We start from the raw sequence: 19098 nt of genomic DNA, 5'->3' as shown, positions 1-19098 counted from the left end.
AGCATCTGAGCCAGGCTGCCTCCTGGTTTTGCAAAGCATGGATATTAATAAGGGTGATTAGTAATCATGACGTGTGAATAATAAGGGGATGGTTAATTGTCCCGGTTATGATGAACAGCAGTCACTGGGAGAGGGTGGGGGAGTTAGAACCCCCGACACACACACACAGTCACATGTGAACTGTTCTTGGCTGCTGCTTCTCCGTCCGCAAAGCCAGCAAGCTAAAGGAGTATTAGTATTTTTAAAAAACGGAACATAAGAAGACAGAATTTTAAAATTCATTTATAATTTCCCTTTATATAATATAAAAGGATATATATTCCCAGTAGAAAATTTGGAAAATACAGAAATACCACGAAGGAAACAAAAACCAGTATAAATATCTTGATGTCTATTCTTCCAATCTTCTGTGTGTACATAAATATAGCCATAAACTATTTTTTAAAACAGAACCAAACACAATTGGATATTCTGCATGGTATTTGGTAACTTGCTTTTTTTTTTTTTTTTTTTTTAAGATTTAAAAAATTTATTTGACAGTCAGAGATCACAAGTAGGCAGAGAAGCAGGCAGCAGGGAGGGTAGTAAGCAGGCTCCCTGCCCAGCAGAGAGCCCGATGCGGGGCTCGATCCCAGGACCCTGAGATCATGACCCGAGCCGAAGGCAGAGGCCTTAACCCACTGAGCCATCCAGGCGCCCCATCTTTTTTTTCATGTGGACTTCCACATCGGATTAGTCTTTGAGAATATGATTTTTTTTTTTTAATGAAAGGAACGATATTTTGGACAAGGAGGATCCCATTTGAAAAGAAGTACATCCTTTCCTGTCTCTTCCAATTGGAGAGGCTGGGGATCTTCAGGACTCGGGGGAAGGAAATAGTGTAGGGCAGAGTAGCTCAGTGGGCCCCTGTGGGGGGTGCAAGAAAGGGGGCAGTGCTGTGTCAGAACTTGAGCTAGGAGGAGGAAAGTCTCTTCTGAAAACATACAGGACTTCTGAACTCCAACATGGGGCCCTGCTAGGGAGCTTCCAGACGCCCAGCTGGTGCCCCCGTGAGGGAAGGTCAATTTTGCTGTGGCCTCAGAGGTCCTGTTCTCAAGAAGAAGCTTCCAGGGGGAGCCACAGACTCTCTGCCCCATGATTGGGCCACTGGGGAAAGAACAGCTTCTGGTTTGATGGAGATGTGAGATTGAGTGTGATTTCACCCTTCCTAAAAATGGGAAAGCACGTAACAACAAATGTTGGCCTGAGCTCCAGGGCTTTCCCACCTACACCACGGAGCTCAGCCCCTTCCCCAGAGCTCTGAGGCCATCTACCGCTATCTCTGCATTGCTTATGAGCCCCAACCCCAGCCTTCGTGGACGGAAGGAGAGGGATACCACAGGACCACTGCTATGCATACTTGGCACTTTGTTAAAACTCTTATACCATTTTCTTTTTCTTTTTTTTTTTTTAAGATTTTATTTATTTATTTGACAGAGAGAGAGAGAGAGATCACAAGTAGGCAGAGAGGCAGGCAGAGAGAGAGGAGGAAATAGGCTCCCTACCAAGCAGAGAGCCTGATGCGGGGCTCAATCCCAGGACCCTGAGATCATGAGCTGGGCCGAAGGCAGACGCTTAACACACTGAGCCACCCAGGTGCCCCTCTCATGCCATTTTCATTCAGTGTTCATCCACTCCATAAATGAGTGTTAGCCACTATCTATTTCATGAGCGGCATTCCCAAAACCTGCTGGCTCTACGTCCAGGCGCAAGGTGCTCCCCCTCTCCGTCCTCCATGTCCTCATCTGTCAAGTGGGGCTCTTATAATGGTATATATCTCATAATATTGATGGGAGGAATAAGATGAAATTGTAACTGCAAATCGGGCTTAGAACAGTGCTTGGGACAGGTGCTCAGTAACTATTAGGTGTCCTCACCACTGCTCCTTCTGTTCTGTGTCGGGTGCTGTGGATAAACAGATGACTAGGATGGGGGCACCCGGCTGGCTCAGTCCATACAGCCTGAGACCCTTCATCTCCAGCTTGTGAGTTTGAGCCCTACACTGGGTGCAAAGATTACCTAAAATAAAATCTTAAAAAAAAAAAAAAAAAAGGTTGGGGGGCACCGGGGCGGCTCAGTCAGTTAAGCACCTACCTTTGACTCAGCTCTAGTCATGATTCCAGGGTTCTGGGATCAAATCCTGTGACTGGCTCCCTGCTCAGTGGGGAGTCTGCTTCTCTCTCTCTCCCCCTAGCCCTCTGCCCCTCCCCCACCCCCTCTCTCCAATAAATAAAATTAAATAAAATTAAATAAAAACAAAGCTAAACAAAAAAAGAGATGACTAAGATGCCCGAGACACAGGTCCTGCTCTCAGGGGGTACAAAATGAGCAGTAGGAAAGCCCTCTGGTCTGGACAGTGGGCTCTGGGCACCCCAGAAGACTGTGCCTCTTTCCGGGGGAGTAGGGTTTTGACAGGCAGCCCCCGGCTGCACCCCCATGCTCGCTCCCAGCTGTGGTTCCCCCAACACATGGCTCCCCAAGACCCGGCCCAGTGGGCAGCTTTCTCCAGTCTTTAAAAAGCAAGGCCAGCCCCTCCCCGCTAGGTGCCCTCTGCTGTGGCAGCACGGAGGTTGTTTGGAGAGGTGACAAAAAATTAAAATTAAAGCTAAATTAAAAAGAAGATTCCCATTTCCTCTCCCCATCGCACTTTCCACCTTAATTTTATCGCATCTTCCTTCTCGTTTTATTGACTTTTAGAAGCATTGCCACAAGATTTAGTGTGGAGCAGGAGGGGAGGTAATAAATGTGGAACTCCTCTCGCCTGCAATCTATGCCGCCGGGGGTGGGGACTGGGGGGGAAAAGGGGGGTCGCCTCTGGGTGTGAAGTTCCTAGGGGCAGGGACCCTCCAACACCACAGAGCTGGGGGAGAGACCCCCCTAAGGTGGGGGCGATGGTTGCTTTCGGCTTTTGTCCCCTTCCTGGGCCCGTCTCCCAGTGACCCACAGAAAGAGAATCCGTCCTAACTGTTCTAATCCGTCTGGAAAACAGAAATCAGAATTTACAGTCTCCCTGGGCGGGCTTTACAAACAACTCCAGAAATCTCCCCTCCCTCAAACTCCACCCATATTTCCTGGGATGAAGATTCCCCACCCACCAAACAGATCTTTATTTAATTTAATTTTATTTCATGCTCTGTTGGTGCAAGGCAGTTTTTCCTCCTCTCAGCACCCTCCTTTCTTCCTCTATTTATTTTTTTGCTGCCCCCCTCCCCAATCTCTAATATCATTTTCACCCACCCACAGCGACGCTGGGTATTTTCTTCTGACCTTAATGGCCCCGGTTTCCCCTCAGTATTTAAGCGGAACAACATAGAGGTAAGTGGCAAATAAACAGCGGTTCCTATTTACGCAGGCAATTTCGGTTGATCGTGGAGAGGCTGCCTTGAAATTAACTCTGCCGCTGTCTGCTGCGGAGGAATGCCGGCCAGGCTCGGAGAGCCACGGGCTCTGTACCTCTCATTACAGTCCTTCCCGGTTATATGCCCAGGTGCCACTAGAGGAGTGGGTGGGTGGGTGTGGAGAGCTGGTGCCCAAAGGGTTTCTTTATTATTTTTTAAACACACCCCTCCCCTTTCTTGGCCTTGGCCTTTCACCTCCATAGGCTGGAGGTTCTCCAGTGTGGTCTTGGCCAGCAGTATCAGAGTCACCAGAGAACTTGCTAGAAATCCAAATTCTCCAAACATCCCATCCCAAAAAACTCTGGAGGCCGGACCCAGCAATCTTGTGTTTTTTTGTTGCTGTGTTTTTGTTTTTAAAACAAAAATAAATAAATAAAAATAAAAATAATTTTATTGAAGTGTAATTCACATACTATGAAATTTACCTGTTTTAAGCATACTGTTCAATACCTTTTGAATAAATGCACTGAGTTAGGCAGCAATCACCCCAATCCAGTTATAGAACATTTCCATAACCCCAATAAAATCCCTAGTGTCTGTTTACAGTTAATCCCTTCCCCACCCCAGCCCTAGGCAACCGCTAATCTACTTTGTGTCTCCATAGATTTGTCTATTCTGAGGGATCTTTTCAGTCTGGCTTCTTTTACTTAGCATAATGTTTTGTTAATTGTTAACAGCTTCATTGAGATATAATTCACATTACCATACAACTCACCCATTTAAAGTGTACAATTCAGTGGCTTTTAGTATATTCACAGAGTTGTGCACCTGTCACCACAAGCAATTTTAGAACATTTTCATTACCCCAAAAAGAAACCCTGTACCCCTTAACTGTCACCTCCAAATTCCCCTATCCGTTTGCCCTAGGCAATCGCTAATCCACTTTCTGTCTCTAATAAATTAGCCTATTCCATGTTGTAGGGCCTGTCAATAGTTTAGTCCTTTTGACTGCGAATAGCATTCCATTGCATGAATAGGCCACGTTTTGTTTACCCATTCACAACCTCATGGATTTTTGGGTTGTTTCCAGTTTTTGGCTCTCCTAACAATGCTGTGAAAATTCGGTGCATCAAGTTCTGTATGCGTGACCATAAGAAATCTGTATTTTAATCTGATCTTGCTGAACTTGAGAACCACTGTGCTAGGCCTCATCCCCCATCTCTCTTCTAGATCTTTCCTTTACTCTCCCATCTTCCTCCATGAAGTGCCCTTCCAGGGGTTTCCTTTTTTCATCCCCCAAACAAACATTCATGCAGCACTTACTAGGTGTGCCTGGTTTAGGTTAGGGTGGGCCAGAGGCTAACAGGAAAAGAGTAGATTGGCGCTTTCCTCCTTCATTCCCAACTCCCTGCAGAGCAGGCCTGGGACCCCCTCCCACTGGAGCCCCTCCCGCAGTTCAACTCTGTCCATCCACCCATGCCCCTTCATAGCTCCTCAGAGAAGCTGAGCAGACCTGCACGCTGGGTCTAACCTACTTGCGGAAGTGTTATTGTGTACATTTCCTTGACCTCTGCTGCCTCTACTTGCCCAGCGGGAAAAATGGGAACACTAGGGCTGACCTGCAGGGCTGCCCGGATCATCACTGGACAGTGTGCAGATGGCGTCTATTGCTCCCCATCCTCAACCCCACTTTTCCACTGAAAAGTAGTTTGGGGGTACTCAGGAGGTCAGAGGGTCGACTTGAAATCCCTGCGGCTTCTACATCCTGCCTTGTCACCTGCTCCTAGTCCTTGGTCCCGCCCTGGAACCCACTGCCACCTCCTCACTTCACCCTTCGGCAGCCGCCTCCAATACCGGCCTGTTCCGGGCCCCTGCGCCTCAGCGCTGCCGGCTTCCCGCCACCCTTGCCGGGAGCTGCAGCCACGCCTGGGCCCGCGAGGCCGTGGGCTCTCCTCAAAAATTTTCCAAAATACAGGGTCTTTTGGAACCACCGGGTCCAGCCAGGGCTTACCCGCGCGGAATGCGTCTCGGCCTGGGATGGGGCCTGTGTGCCTCCACTGACCGGTGTCTCAGGAGCCCTTGCTGGATGCCCAGACCCCCTCCCCGAATGTGACAGTGTCCAGTTCTCTCGGCCGGTTGTGAAATCAGCCTGCGTCCCGCCCGCTGGGACGACGTCTCCATCAATGGGTTCCGCTGCCGGGGAGAGGGTGGGGGTGGTGGGTGACCTTGGCTCTCGCCCCTTGCCCCTCGGTGTTTGTTGCTCCCCTACTCCTTGCCCTCCAGACCCCCTCTCAGGGATCGCTCCTTTTCCTCCCAGGCACCCCGCCTTCCTCCTGCGCTCCCGGGCGGCGAGCAGAGCGCGCGGGCCGCACCTCCCGCCCGGCGGTAAAGCTTCTCATTAGCGTGTTTGTTTTTATTGGACGCACAATCACCGTAATGGGCGCCGGGCGCGCTCTCTAATTACAGCTATGAATATTCATAGCGCGGGGGGGGGGCTCCCAGCGGGGACCGGGAGAAGCCCGGGGGAGACGCGCGCGGGGGCCTGGGCGCCGGCGGAGGTGGGAGGCGTTGGTCTCGGGCGCCCCAGAGCGCAGCTCTGTCTTCGGAGGAGGGCAGAGCCGGGAGGGTGCGTGGGATCACAGCCCCGGCTCGCTTCAGGCGATCCCCGGAGCCCCCAAACCAAAGCACCAACATCCCCCACGCGCAGGGTCTTTTCTTAATTTTCGTTTCTTTTCATTTCGGCTGCTTGGCAAAGTAAGGATCTAGATTTGGGATCTAGGGATGACCCCACCGCACACTGAGGACTCCTTGGCGCTTCCTACTTCCCTGACCTCCACCTAGGTCAGAGGGTTGTCTCTGTCTCGGTCCTCTGTGTCTCATTTTGTTTGGTCTCGGTAAAGGGGAGCGTGTGCCTTGTGAATTAAGAGATTTAGTCACTTGTGGAATGACTTTATTTTATAGCGACTTCCTCCCCGACTGAGTGATGTTGCATGCATTGGTTGTATTTATAACTTAATAGCTTTTCTCAATTTTATTATACTTTTTATGATACTTGTGGCTTTATGGGACTTCATAATTTTTCTCAGATTCATTAAATTCAGCTGAGGGTGGAGCTAATGACAAGAAGCAGGTACGGGATTACAAGACGACAGGCTAGCAGGTAGGGTGCCGCCCACCCTCTCCACCCCTCCCCTCCCCTCTCTTCCACTCCCCTCCCTTTCCCTCTTTTCTCCTCCCCTCCCCAAACACTTGGCTTTTGCTGGCTGGTGGTGGTGATGGTGATGGTGATTGGTCTGTGAGGTGATCTTGGCTTAGTTTCTCATCCGGGGGCTGGAATTTTCGAAGAGAACATGCCTGTAGAGCGCCCTGTCCAGAGTTAGCCCACCTCTGCTCATGGACTGTGATCTGACTTGGGTCCTCTCATTCTTTTCAGTGCTAATTCCTAGAACCAGAGACACTTCCAGCCCAGATGTCCAACCTTCCTATTTTACAAGTGAGGAAACTGAGGCCCAGAGAGAGGCTAGTGCAGAATTAAGAACGGCAGACCCCAGTTTCCCTAACTCCCAGCCCAGGCCTCTTCCTTCTGGTCTCTTCTGACTCAGCAACAGCTTCACACTCTTGAGTTTAGCTCCCAATTTCCCTCCTCCTCCCAAACAATACCACCTGTTAAGAGCCTCAGAGAGAGAGTATCATTCTAATAGTTAACAATGGGGAGCACATGCCTTCTGTCCTTGAGTCCTCACAGCGGCCCCCACTACACTAGCTACTATATTTATTTCCATTTTACAGATGAGGCAGAAGAGACACAGTGAGGTTAGAGTCCTTTGCAGTGACCACACCTGTGCAGTCAAAGCTCAGTAGATTATTTACAAATTTTTCCTGATGCCTTTTCTTTCTTTTTGTTGAGAGGAGGTGGGCGGGAAAAGCAAATAGTCTGGTAGGCCCTCAGGACCGGCTCTCTTCATTACTGAGCTGTGATCTTGGTGGAGGGAAGAGGTGGCAGAGGAAGAGATAGGTCAGCTGGGGGTGACCCCAGAGACTCCGCCCCGTGTCTCTGTCACCCTGGGAACCTCTGGCATCTGGGAGGGTAGCCGCTACTCTTTGTGAGACAGAGTTCCAGTCCCCAGCCCTGCTCGCATACTCCCCGGGGGGCCTGCACGCCTCTTCTACGGTCAAAGCTCCAATACACTTACATATGAAGAAATGCTGAACATGGTGGCCAAAGTGTCATCTGATTTACATTCCACAAGATAACACTTCTAACTCACAAAAGACGGTGCGTGTAATTATGCCTCTCCCAAAAGTCATTTCAAGACTGAGCAAATGAGGAAGGTGAGACAGGCTGCATGACATCAGGCTTTCTGTCCCTTGGTTTGTTCCCCACTGGAGCTCCAGACTGGAGAGCGGTGCTTGGCACACAGTAGGAGCCCCAGCGTCTTTGCTGCTCCACTGATGCTGGAAGGGTATCCCCACCGCTCGGCTGCAAGGGGCCCCAGGGAGGCTGTAGGAGAAACCCCTTCTTGAAACCACACTGCAGAGTCCCTGTGGCTGTCAATGTATTCCATCTAGAGATCATGACAGATTGAGACCTTTGGTGGCTTTGGGGCCGGAGTGCTGGGGCCATGCTGCCCTGCCCCCTGCCCCACCCCGCCCTGCCTCTTGTCCCATACCAGCTTTGGTGCTGCACACTGCTTTACTTCCCTGCCCTTCTTCAGGCAGGATCTGCCTCCTTCAGGGAGTCTTCCTGGGCTGTACCTTGCCAACCCATAACCTCCTGACCCTGTTGCTCAAAGAGCCCCTCTCGGTCAGAGTCTCCAGACTCTTGGACTGTGGACCTCAGTGGGGGAAGGAGCCCAGGAATCCTTGCAGAGGGACCTTCTGATTCCCACACATGTCTACTGTTGCAGCCAACAGAGATTCAGTCTCGTTTATGTCTATGTTTTTATTTTTTTCCCCCAAGAATATGGTGATGAGTGAAATTAAAATTCCTTTAAAAGTGTGCCTGGATTTACCATAGCTGTGAGCCATTAGGCACTTTCCCAGCTTACAGACATTTCAAGGTAGAACCACGAGTGTTCTTTTGAAGCTGGTGGGGTGTCCAGTAACTTTGGGATGCTATGGAAGATCTTTGGAGTCTGGAACGGTGGACGGCCCTGCTTCAGAGAATGCTGTCTTGTTCTGTTCGCACCTGTCTGGCTCACTACTCACAGGGCATGGCCCCGCTGAGATGTGCATGCGCTCAGAAAGCATGTTCGGTTTCTTGGATGAAACTAGCAGGAATGAGCCCTTGGAAGGCAGTGAGTGGAAAGGGTGTGGAGTCAGGGGGCCTGGGTTCGAATCCCTGCTCTGTTAACTAGTGAGTCATCCTGAACCAATTCATGGCCTCTCCAAGCTTCGGTTTCTTCGCCTGTAAGATGAGTGGAATGAAACCCAGCTCCAAGGGGTGGTGATAACTTGGGGGGGGGGATGGGGGAATCTTATAAATTATAAAGTGCCAAATCCAGTGTCATGTGGTAACCCTCACCCTTAACGATTTCTTCACATGCATGCCAGGGACACTCCGCAAGGCCGTTGGATGAAATAGGAAACATAGACCAACCAGCCAAATGGAAAATGAACGGGTCCCCCCTCCCCCGCTCCCACCTTGCCGCTCCCCCGCCCCCTCCCCAGGCTGGAGCGAGAGAGCTGTGCGTGCCCCAAGCCCAGCCCTGCTTGGTGCCTCCATTACAGACCTCAGGTACACGGCCCTCAAGATGCATTTGTAATTTTTATTGTTATATCTTTTAATTTTATTTTGCTCTCCCTGCTGTCTTGAGCAGGGGAGATAGGGAGCTGGTATTTATGGCTGCTCCTGCGACCTACCTCTTAGAATGTATGTATCAGTTAATTTAATCTCTCCTGGTCTTATTTAAACTGTTTTCCTGATTCACTCTCTTCATTCTCCATCCGCAACCCCTCCTCCCCTCCCTTCCCAGCCTCTTTTCTGTGGCTGTTTCTGGGCTCTGTCCCTTTCCTCCTCCTCCTCCTCCTTCTCCTCCCCTCCCACTGTCTTTTTCCCCTGCTCCCTTCTTTTCTCCCTCCTGCCTTGCCTCTGGCCTGAGCCTTTCCAGCCCCGGGTTCTGGAGGGTGAGGAGGCCTCCTACACTGAGATTTGCTACAGTATTTTTCTGGTTTTTCTCTGTCTTGGTCTCTCTCTCTGCCCCGGTGCCTGATTGACATTTACAAATTACCCAGCTGAAAGTGTTCAATCCCTGACCCGCCTGTTTCTGTTCAGCAATGAGTGAGATTTGCAAGCATTTTGTCATATAATTACTGCAAATCCCTTGAAAATTTCCACAACAAGGGCCAGATGAATGGTAATTTGGGGGCCTCCAGCCCCCAGTCGCTGCTGCCAGACCACAACGGTCTGAGGCCAGAAATGCAAACCAGCCCCGCATATGTGTGTGTGTGTGTGTGTGTGTGTGTGTGTGTGTGTGTACACGTTTTGGAGGGGGTTCGGGGGCCGGGGGGTGGGCTCTCTGGTCATTTTGTTTATTTCCCCTAGAGATTTCTGGGAAAAAAAACTTGAACAGCACAGACACACACGTTTCTCCACTTTCTTCCTTGTGGTGTGCCTGCTGTAAAATATTTGGATTGGGAGATTTATTTGCTTTACACGGGTGTATTTGTGCTGATTTTATTGTATTGACTGGGTGCATTTTTTCTGCGTTCTACTACAGTTTTATTGTGTGCCAGTCTCGGGCATACATCACCTGCATTGTTTTCTGCAAAAATTACACCCCGTTTCACTGTGTCTTGATAGGACTTACTACATTAGTACCTAAGTGGGGAGATTTGCTGTTGCCATAGCTGTCTCACCGCCTCTGCCCTCCCCCGACCCCGCATCTGGGCAGCACCAGGCACTTTGGGCTAGACACTTAGGCACTTGGCTTTCTTTGGCTGCGCTGTGGCCCCTGGACCTGGGCTGGGGGATGGACAATGGAGGAGGTGATTGAGTTGGCCATGGGGTCATGTGGTCATGGGGATTGAGGATGGAAGAGGTCATGCCGGGCACTTTGAGGACCCCATCCTCAAATAGGAGGACCCCGTTCATTTGTCTGTGGTTTTTTTTTGTTGTTGTTGTTGTTTTGTTTTTAACCAGGATTTGTTAGATTCATCCCTGGAGGGTGTTCGTGGGCCTTTCATGGTCTCTCCTGGGGATGAATGAGCATGATAGAGACCGCGAGCTCCTTGCATAGGCATAGGGTTTGGCTGATATCTTATGGGATAGTTGTTCTCCCTAGTTTACGGATGGGGAAATAGTAGCGTGGAGAGACGTGGTGCCTGGCCTTAGGCCACACACCCAGCAAGTGGTGGGTGGAGATTGGAGCCCATGACGGCTTAACTCCAGGGCCTGCTTCTTACCCCTTGTGGAGTCCCAGGAGGAAGGAGGCGTGTGCCTGGGACAGTGACTTAAGGCAAGGAGGGTTAAAGCTGGGAAGGATCTTAAAGCCATCTTATCCACCTTCCTGAAAGATAGGGAAACTGGGGCATGGGGCCGTTTGTTGGTGGATTAATTGGAGGGGCTTATTTTCCTTCTCCTGGGACTGTGTATAGGGTTGGGGACTGACTTCTGTGTTTCTGTCTGATCTGCCTGGCCACTCCATGGTGTGAGAGTGTGTGTGTGTGTGTGTGTGTGTGTGCGTGCGCGTGCGCATGCACATGTCAGGAGAGGGCAGTGAGAGCACTCCATATCCTAAATCAGCGGGTGAGATAGGTCACCCCTGCTGTTCCCCAAGGTGCCTGTGGCCCTCCCTCTCAGTTTCCCTACCCTGTGGTGCCTGAAGCCACCTCTTCTGTGACAGTGTTTTATGGGGGGGCTAGTGGATAGATTAGGGTCTGCCCTGTTCCCAGATGTCTTCTCATTTGCACCCCCTTGCCCTGGTGGTCTGTGAGCACAAAGGAAATGTAAAGGATTGATTCTAACATCTCAGCCCCTCCCCCCAACTCCATACTACCTTTTTTTTTTTTTTTTTTTTTTTTTTTTAAGCCAAAGATTATATAATTAAATTAAAAGAAAGTGTGTCTTCTCACAAACTGTATTTCCTCACGGTAAAGTCCCATTTTTGAGGCGAGGTTGTAATATCATATCTAGAAATGTTTTCCTTTGGGTATGAGCTGTCTCTTCCAGTTAATTGTTTCTACCAGCATATTAGGAGCTGGGAAGAGCCACTTCCCCCCACCCCCCCCCACCCCAGGCAGCACCTTCAGAAGGAAGCTGCTCACAGCACAGGCTGGGGCTCGGCTGAGGCTGGGAGAGGTGGCTGTCCAGGGGGCAGCCCTGAGAGATGCTCTGGTCACGGGGACCCTGGAGGATGGGGAGACCTCTGCTCCTCGGCCCACAGAGCTGCACTCTGCCCTCCTGCACACACCTGCCTCCATGGGTGACACAATCCCATGCCAGAGACATGCTCGTACCCACAGACATCACAAACAGGAAGGCAGACGAACTGCCCATTTTAGACACTGACTCAGTTATGCAAACAAAGGCACACAGGCCCTTTACATGGAGGGCATTGTTGCAAGTGTGTGTGTGTACATATAGAAGATAGATTATGTATATATAATCTATCTTCCTATCAAATTGAAATCAGGTCCTGGCTTTGGAGTCAAGAAACCAGATGCCAGCCTTCTGTGTGACCTCAGGCAACTCCTTTCCCTCTATGGGCCCAGTTCTCTCTCAGTAGGGGATTCACCGGTCCCAAGTCCCTGTGATCCTCCTTCTCTCTACTAGGTTGTGTGCTTCTCTCTCAGGCAGAAAGTGTCTCTCCCTCTTCCTGACCTCCAGCCCCTGCTCTGTCTTGGGACACTCAATGTGGCCACACTTCCTCTGACCAGTCTCAGTCCCCAAGGCCTTTCCTCCCAATGCCAAGAACCCTGTGGTGTCCAGAGGAGAGCCCAGCACAGGCCATGAGGCTGGGAAAGTAGGCTGTGGGTGAACTGACCATGACTCTTCTTCTCGACAGCTGCCAAGGCCATGAGCAGACAAGCCTAAAATCTGAGTTTGGTCTAGAAGCTGTACGGGGTCTCCTGGGTACCCCCACTTCACTCCTGACCCTCCTCTAAGAATCTCCATGCAGTGGAAAGGTGAGATATCTCATCCCACCAACTTGAAGCAGAATCAGTAAAAGTCAGCAAAATCAGTAAAAGTCCCAAGGTTGGCTGAGGACAGAAACAGGAAGGAGGAGTGAGGCTGTGCAGGAGGCAGGACCCACAGGAATGCTGGGGGTTCTCAGCCAGCGGGTCACTTGCACCTCCCCTAGGATGAGGTTCTTGGTCAGTTTCCCTTGACCTTGCCAGAAGTGCAAGTAGGAAAGTTCAGGGGCAGGTATTTGTATTTGTGTACTAGACGGATTTATATAGCATCTCCTTCTTGACTCCCCCCTAAATCACACCCTCCGTGGTATGGGGGAGGAAGGGGGAGCTCAGGGTGGTAACCAGGGGCAACCCCTCTCTCCCTCCCTCATCCTGAGTTAGTGCCACTGAAGAGCTCTCCAGGGCCAGCGAATCACCCACATAATTATCCCTGGAGGTAATGGGCTTGGAGAGGTGGGGGTGGGGGTGCAGGCTAGGGTGGGAGGGAGCTCAGGATGAGGGGTTTGTTGAGGCTGAGGGAGCAGAGGGATCCGTGGGAGGTGGACAGGGACGGCATCTGGGAGCTGGGCCGGTGTGACTCCCAGCTGCTAAGCCCTCCATTCCCTGCTCCCCTAAGAATCAGATTTGAGGACCAAGTTTGTCTTCTGTTGTGTGGTTTGAAACCTGATATGTGTGTGTGAGAGAGAGAGAGACAGACAGACACACAAAGAGAGAGGTAATGAAGGGTTAAATTGAACAAGGGCTTTCCAGGGCTTTCCAGGGGAGGGGGTGATCTTTGAGGATGGAGCTAACTTCTGAACACAGGCCCCAGATTACAAAGGGAGACTGGGGAGCAGGGTCCAATGGCTGGTCTATGTCAGCGTCTGGATGCTTCTCTGCCTCCCGCCAACTCAACCCAGCTCCAGCACAAATTTGCATTTAAATAGAGATTTTTTTTTTTTTTTTTTTTTTTTTTTTTAATGAGAAGGACCCAAGGGAGCCCCCAGACTATTAAGTTTTCTTCTGGGGGCTGTGCAGAGCCTTCTTCATTTGCCCCTCCGCCCCAGCCTCCCAGCCCTCCTCCCCCAATCGTCATATTATTCTGCGGCCATATATTCTGAGGGCCAGATGAGGCCCGAGCTCTGACAATCTGAGGGCACTTGTGGGGACAATGCGGCCGGTGCTCTTGGGAAGATAGAGGACGCGTAGTGCTCAACCCGATACCCCTTCTTCTTTGTCTGCTGGGGCCTGAGCACCCCACCCTTTAATCTCTCTTTGCTGGCCCTGGGGAGGGGAGGGGCCTGGCCTGGGGGTCCTGCTGCAGGCTCTGGGCTGTAGGCCTCGATGGCAGAATCGCGTCTTCCTTGTATTGAGCAAGGTGCATTAATTAGGAGGCCAGAGACCTGGTTTGAGTCCTGGCTCTGCCATTCCCATGCTGTGTAGCTCTGTGTAAGTCACTCAACCTCTCTGAGCCTCAGCATCCTCATCTGTGGAATGGGGCTAACAATAGAAGCCTCCTTCCAGGTGAGTGTGAGGTTGAATGAGATAATGCGGTAACAGGCTAAGCATCGTGTCTGGCACCGGGTACGCCTCCAGTGATCACACTGGAAGATTTGGGTGGAGGGTGATTTCGAGGAGCAAGTCGACGCTGTGGAGAAAGAGAGGGATGTAAGGTTGAAAGATAAGCGTAGTTTCTCCTGCCGCTCTCCTTATAAAGTGTGAGGCTCTCCCTGCTCTGGTTGAGATGTTCTCATCTGTAAATTGGAGATTCTGAGTTAAAACCCACCTGAAAGGGTTCTCATGAAGGGAAGGTGATCCAGCCAGGGCTCAGGGGCCCCTGGCACCCGGCAGATTCTCAGTAAAGGTTAGCTCTCTTCCACCTTCCTTTCCACAGGGTGGGTGAGCCCGAAAGGTTTTCCGGGCACTTAGGAAATATTTGTGAGGACTGGGGCCAGGGCAGGCCCTCAGTGGTCTGAACCTTGAGAGGAGAGGCCCTCGGGTGCCCATCTGGAGCTTGAAAGCCCTAGATGAGAAAGGAGGCCATCTCTGCCCCACCTTCCCTCCTCCCGGGGGATAGCCCCTGATGGTGGGGACATGGCTTTGTGTGTTTAGGGGGTTCATGGGAAATGAAGTGTCAGTGTGAGTGTGGCTGATGGCTAAGGAGCTCGGGAGGGAAATCGAGGGAGAAAAGGTCAGTTTGGGCAGGCTCCCTCCACCCCCGGCTCCCATTCCTAGTTCCGGGGGAAGGAAATGAGACATGACAGGTCCCTGGCCACCTGGGATGGGCTGAGAGAGGTGGGCATGGGAGAGGAAGTATGGGTGTATCACCTGTTAAGCCCGATTCACTGCTCGCCCCCAACCCCCGATGCTGACGGGCCCAGATGGGTCCTGGCATCTCAACTAGCAGAGTGACAGTGACAAGTTCTTTGATTAGAAAAACCTCTGAGGATGATTCCCCCCACCCCCTTCCTCTCCTTTCATTTTTCCTTTCCTTCCTTCCTTTCCTCTTCCTCTTTTTCCTGTCTCTGTTTTTATTTCCTTACCTCTCTCTTTAAAAAAAATTTTTTTTTAAAGACTCTATTTATTTATTTGACACAGAGAGAGGCAGTGAGAGAGGAAACACAAGCAAGGGGAGTGGGAGAGAGAGAAGCAGGCTTCCCACCAAGCAGGGAGCCTGTTGCGGGGCTCGATCCCAGGACCCTGAGATCATGACCTGAGCTAACCAGGCACCCCAATCTCTTTTTTTTTAATTTTTAAGGAAATAATGTCTCACAGGCAGAATTGAAGAGCCTTTCGGTCAGGCCTGGCTAGCTCAGAACGTGGCTCTGTGAGAATCAGGAGAAGGTGACCCCTTTGGGAAGCTCCAGCCCCCAGCCTGGTGGGGACCATCCGTGGAAGTGGAGGCTGCTTTCTGTGAACGAGGCATCCTTCCGCCTGGTGGGCGCAGCCTCCTAGCAGGCCGTGGCTTGGCCAGGGCGGGGAAGGCTGGACTTCAGCCCTCACTTGTCCCCTTGGGCAGCAAGCGACCTGCATCCCTGCCCCCCTCGGGGGCCCTCCTCTGTCTTGATAAAATTGTGGTACAATTCACATCCATGGTTTGGTATTTGCTCCCCTTTCTTCCTCCATCTTCAGTTCCTTTCTCTTATCTCTTCCCCTTCTCCCGTCCGAGCTCATCTCCTCCCAGAACAAGTCTTACACCTGTCTTTTGCATGTCTGTGCATCTTCGTGGGGCGAGTACAGTTTGTGTGTACTTTACATCTCCTCTTGGGATGAGGGTCTTCGTGTCTGTCTCTGAGGGCTTGGCGTGTCAGAGGTGCTCAGGATCGTGTGACTGGTCTGTGTGTGTTCCTGGGTGTCTCTGTGTACCTCAACTCTCTGGACCCCCAACCATTCCCTGACTGGAGCTTAGAAGGGAGAGGGAATTAGAAGGGGACCTCCAGAGGTTGAGGCCCTATGCCCTCCAGTCCCCTCTCAGTCCCTTCCTAGCCCATTGGGTTGATTAGTTAGAGTTCCTCCATGATACTCCGTCTTCCACAGAGGCTGCAAGAAGGGCAAACTGAGGGCCTGCCTTTCCCTGCCTGCATGAGCCTCCAGGTAGGTCCCTGTCTCCCTCCCTCCCCAGGGCTCCTAAGGCCTCAAACACCAGAGATGCTAGGGCTGGGGAGGGGGAGGGGACAGAGAGGAGGAGGTGAGGGAGACTGCGGAAGCTGGGCAGAGGCTGGCGGCCCCTGGGACCCCTTTCCACAAGGACAGAGGCGGCACCAGCTGCTCCACAGAAGAAATATTCCCCAAAGTCAGAGTGGTCGTCTCGTATTTTAAGTGGTCCTTATTTATCACCGTCCTCCTGGGCTCCCTTTCGTGGCAAATGATGATAAAAGACAGCAGTGAGGGGGGCGCGGGGGGCTGTTCCCGGCCGGCCCTGCAGCTGTCGGAGGTGGCAGCACCCGGGGAGGGGCAGAAAACAGCAACACATGGGCACAGACACACACACACAGACACACACACAGACACACACACACACACACACACACACACAGATTCAGCTACGACGATGACATGCCACACAGGCTGTCTGCACACCCGTACACCAGCGACACGAAGAACCGTGAATGTCCATGGTTGGACATGCCCAGATGCAAACCTATACCAACACACAGGTCCGGTGATGGACACACTCCAGCATGTACTCAGGTTTCACACACGTGCACGCTGCCCGAGACAAGCATGTGCCCATGTGCCTGCCCTGGGGACTCAAGCACACCTTGCACCCACTGTGATTAGATAGTTGGGACCTTCACACCTTGCACCCACTGTGTATAGATAGTCGGGACCTTCAGTGGGTCCCTAGGCTTCTATGCCTTAAGCAGCCTCTGTGTGTGCAACTGCAGAGTAGGTCCCTTCCACACCCCGGCAGACGTGTGTACGCACACGCATTCACGCACGTGGATGGGCAAATACGCTCACATCAGATCTTGCCTCACATTGTGCACAGAAGGTAACTCAAAATGGAGCATAGACCTAAGTGTAAGACAGAAAAACAGTAAAGCTTCTGGAAGGAAACACAGAAGAAGGTATCCGCGATGTTGGGATAGGCAGAGCTTTCTCGGGTAGAACACGGTGATGGCTGGCGTGGGATAGTTTTAAGCAGGGGCTTTGAAATCAGAAAACTTCTCATTGATCCCTGTTTTATTACGTAGCAGGCTGTGTCAACCCTGGCAAAGTTACTTGCTTGCTGCTGGTCGGATGCCCTGGACATGGAAGGTATTAGTCCTACCTGCCTCTCTGGATGCCTGCAAAGCCCGGAGAACTAAAACGAGTGAAAATGAAAATCTGCAACCCGCCAAAGATAGGCTAAATAGAAAAAAAAAAATCAGTTTTGTTTATTGTAATTATTCACACACATCTACCTAGGCACAACTCCTAACCAGCAGTCCACGACCTCTACACCTTCCAGCCTAGGTGTGTGTGTTGGGGTGGGTGTGGGGAAGTGGACCTTCTCCCTACCCAGGGAGGCCCCCTCCCTGTCCCACACCTTTCTCCATATTAGCCTCCCAGTTGCCAATCAACCTCCCTCCCTAGCCTCAGCCCATTAGCACGGTTCCCTGGGGGAATCTATTTTTTAAAGGTTATTAGCAGATTATTGGTTCTTTATCAACCTCCGGGCCCCAATCTCCAATCTCCCAATGAAGCCATTGTCGCCTAATAAGATGCACTTGATGATCTGGCGTGGAGGTAGTAGAGGGCCCGGTGGGGGTGGGGCAGCCGGAAGGAGGGAAGGGTTAACAGCACCGCCCCAGCCCCCCACCCCCTTGGTCCTCAAATAGCTGAACTACTGTATGTTGTAGTTTTCAACTGCAAATCATCTTTAATAGCAGACATCACGGGATGGCTCATTACATTAAGCTATTTTTCATGCTATCTGCTGTAATATCCTCTAATCCAATGCGTTTCAAATCACCTCGGGCTAAAATAAGAGACATAGCGATGTAATAGCCTAGTGTATTAGTGGGTTAATTGCCCTGTTGTACTCTTTCTAGTAGCTATCTCTGGAATGACTTCTATATTAATTGTAAATTGCTTAATACATTTAACTCCTTGCCATCGCCCCGTCCCCTAACGAAGGAGGCCACTACCCAGTTGCTCCATGGGAGGGTGTGTGTGTGTGTTTTGTGGGTGCTCCTTTCCAACCCTGGCCCACCTCTGCCTTCACAGCCCTCGCTGACAGAGCAGGCTTGGAACACACTTCCCAGGCTGATGAGGGAACGAGACGCAGTTACTGAAGGCCTGCTTACTGAAGGCCTGCTATCAGCCAGGCCCTGGGCTAGGTCCTTTCACCAAATGCGGTCTCCTTGGAGCCTCCTAAGACCCTGAGCAGTGGCAACCTTCTTTCCAGAGGTCATGTGACTCGTTCAAGGTCACAGAGCTAAGACCTGATGAAACTGGATCTGTGGCCAGACTTGAGGGCTCCTGGAACCACAGTGCTTGTGAGCGGGACAGGACCCTGGTAGGGCTTTGAATACTATGTCAGCTGTGGTCAGTAGGGTCCTGGGGAGGACCCTGTGGTCTGGAGGGGAGACAAACAGCCCTTGACCTGAGGGGGTCCTTCATCTGATGGATGAGACAGAAGCCTCTGTTTGGGGAGCTCCTGTCTGATGGCGGAACAAGATCCCTTGACAAGGGAACGTTCCCAGACACAAAGGGGACACAGCCCATTTTCTGGGGAGCCCCCATTCTGATGGGAGGGATACAACCTCTGTCCTGGGGGCTCTTCGGTCTGATGAGGAAAGCAATTTCTGTCCCCAGGGGAACCCTCAGTCAGATGAGGGGCATGCCAGTACCAATCCCACTCATCAACACAGAGCAAGCAGAGATAAGGTACAAAAGAATAAATCCGAGGCCTAGGGAATGGCCATCGCCAATAGTGTGCTCTGAGGATGAGGGCAGACCTGGGTGGGCCCTTTGACGTGCCTGGTGCTTCAGACCCAGACTGGGCAGGGGCCCTCACGGTGGAGGGGGGGGGGCGGTGAGGGAGTGAGGATGTGTGTGTCTCAGCTCAGTGCCTTCCTCTCCTTTCCAGGGCAGATGTTCTCCTCATTTCCCTCTGGGC

At 51.5% G+C, this 19098-nt stretch overlaps 1 long non-coding RNA gene across 2 annotated transcripts; it reads left to right on the top strand.

Annotated features, from left to right (window-relative positions):
• The first annotated feature begins 12430 nt into the window (after nt 1-12430).
• Nucleotides 12431-17336, top strand: LOC116578523. Of its 2 annotated transcripts, none has more exons than XR_004280924.1 (3): nt 12431-12503; nt 16029-16085; nt 17189-17336. It is a non-coding gene; the product is annotated as an uncharacterized LOC116578523 (long non-coding RNA). The 2 variants fall into 2 exon arrangements; XR_004280923.1 differs by lacking the exon at nt 12431-12503 and adding an exon at nt 12903-12948.
• Nucleotides 17337-19098: the final 1762 nt, after the last annotated feature.

This window comes from Mustela erminea, chromosome 18, assembly GCF_009829155.1.
Source record: "Mustela erminea isolate mMusErm1 chromosome 18, mMusErm1.Pri, whole genome shotgun sequence".
NCBI classification, from domain to species: domain Eukaryota; kingdom Metazoa; phylum Chordata; class Mammalia; order Carnivora; family Mustelidae; genus Mustela; species Mustela erminea.
This window is presented reverse-complemented; position numbering and strand designations above follow the sequence as displayed.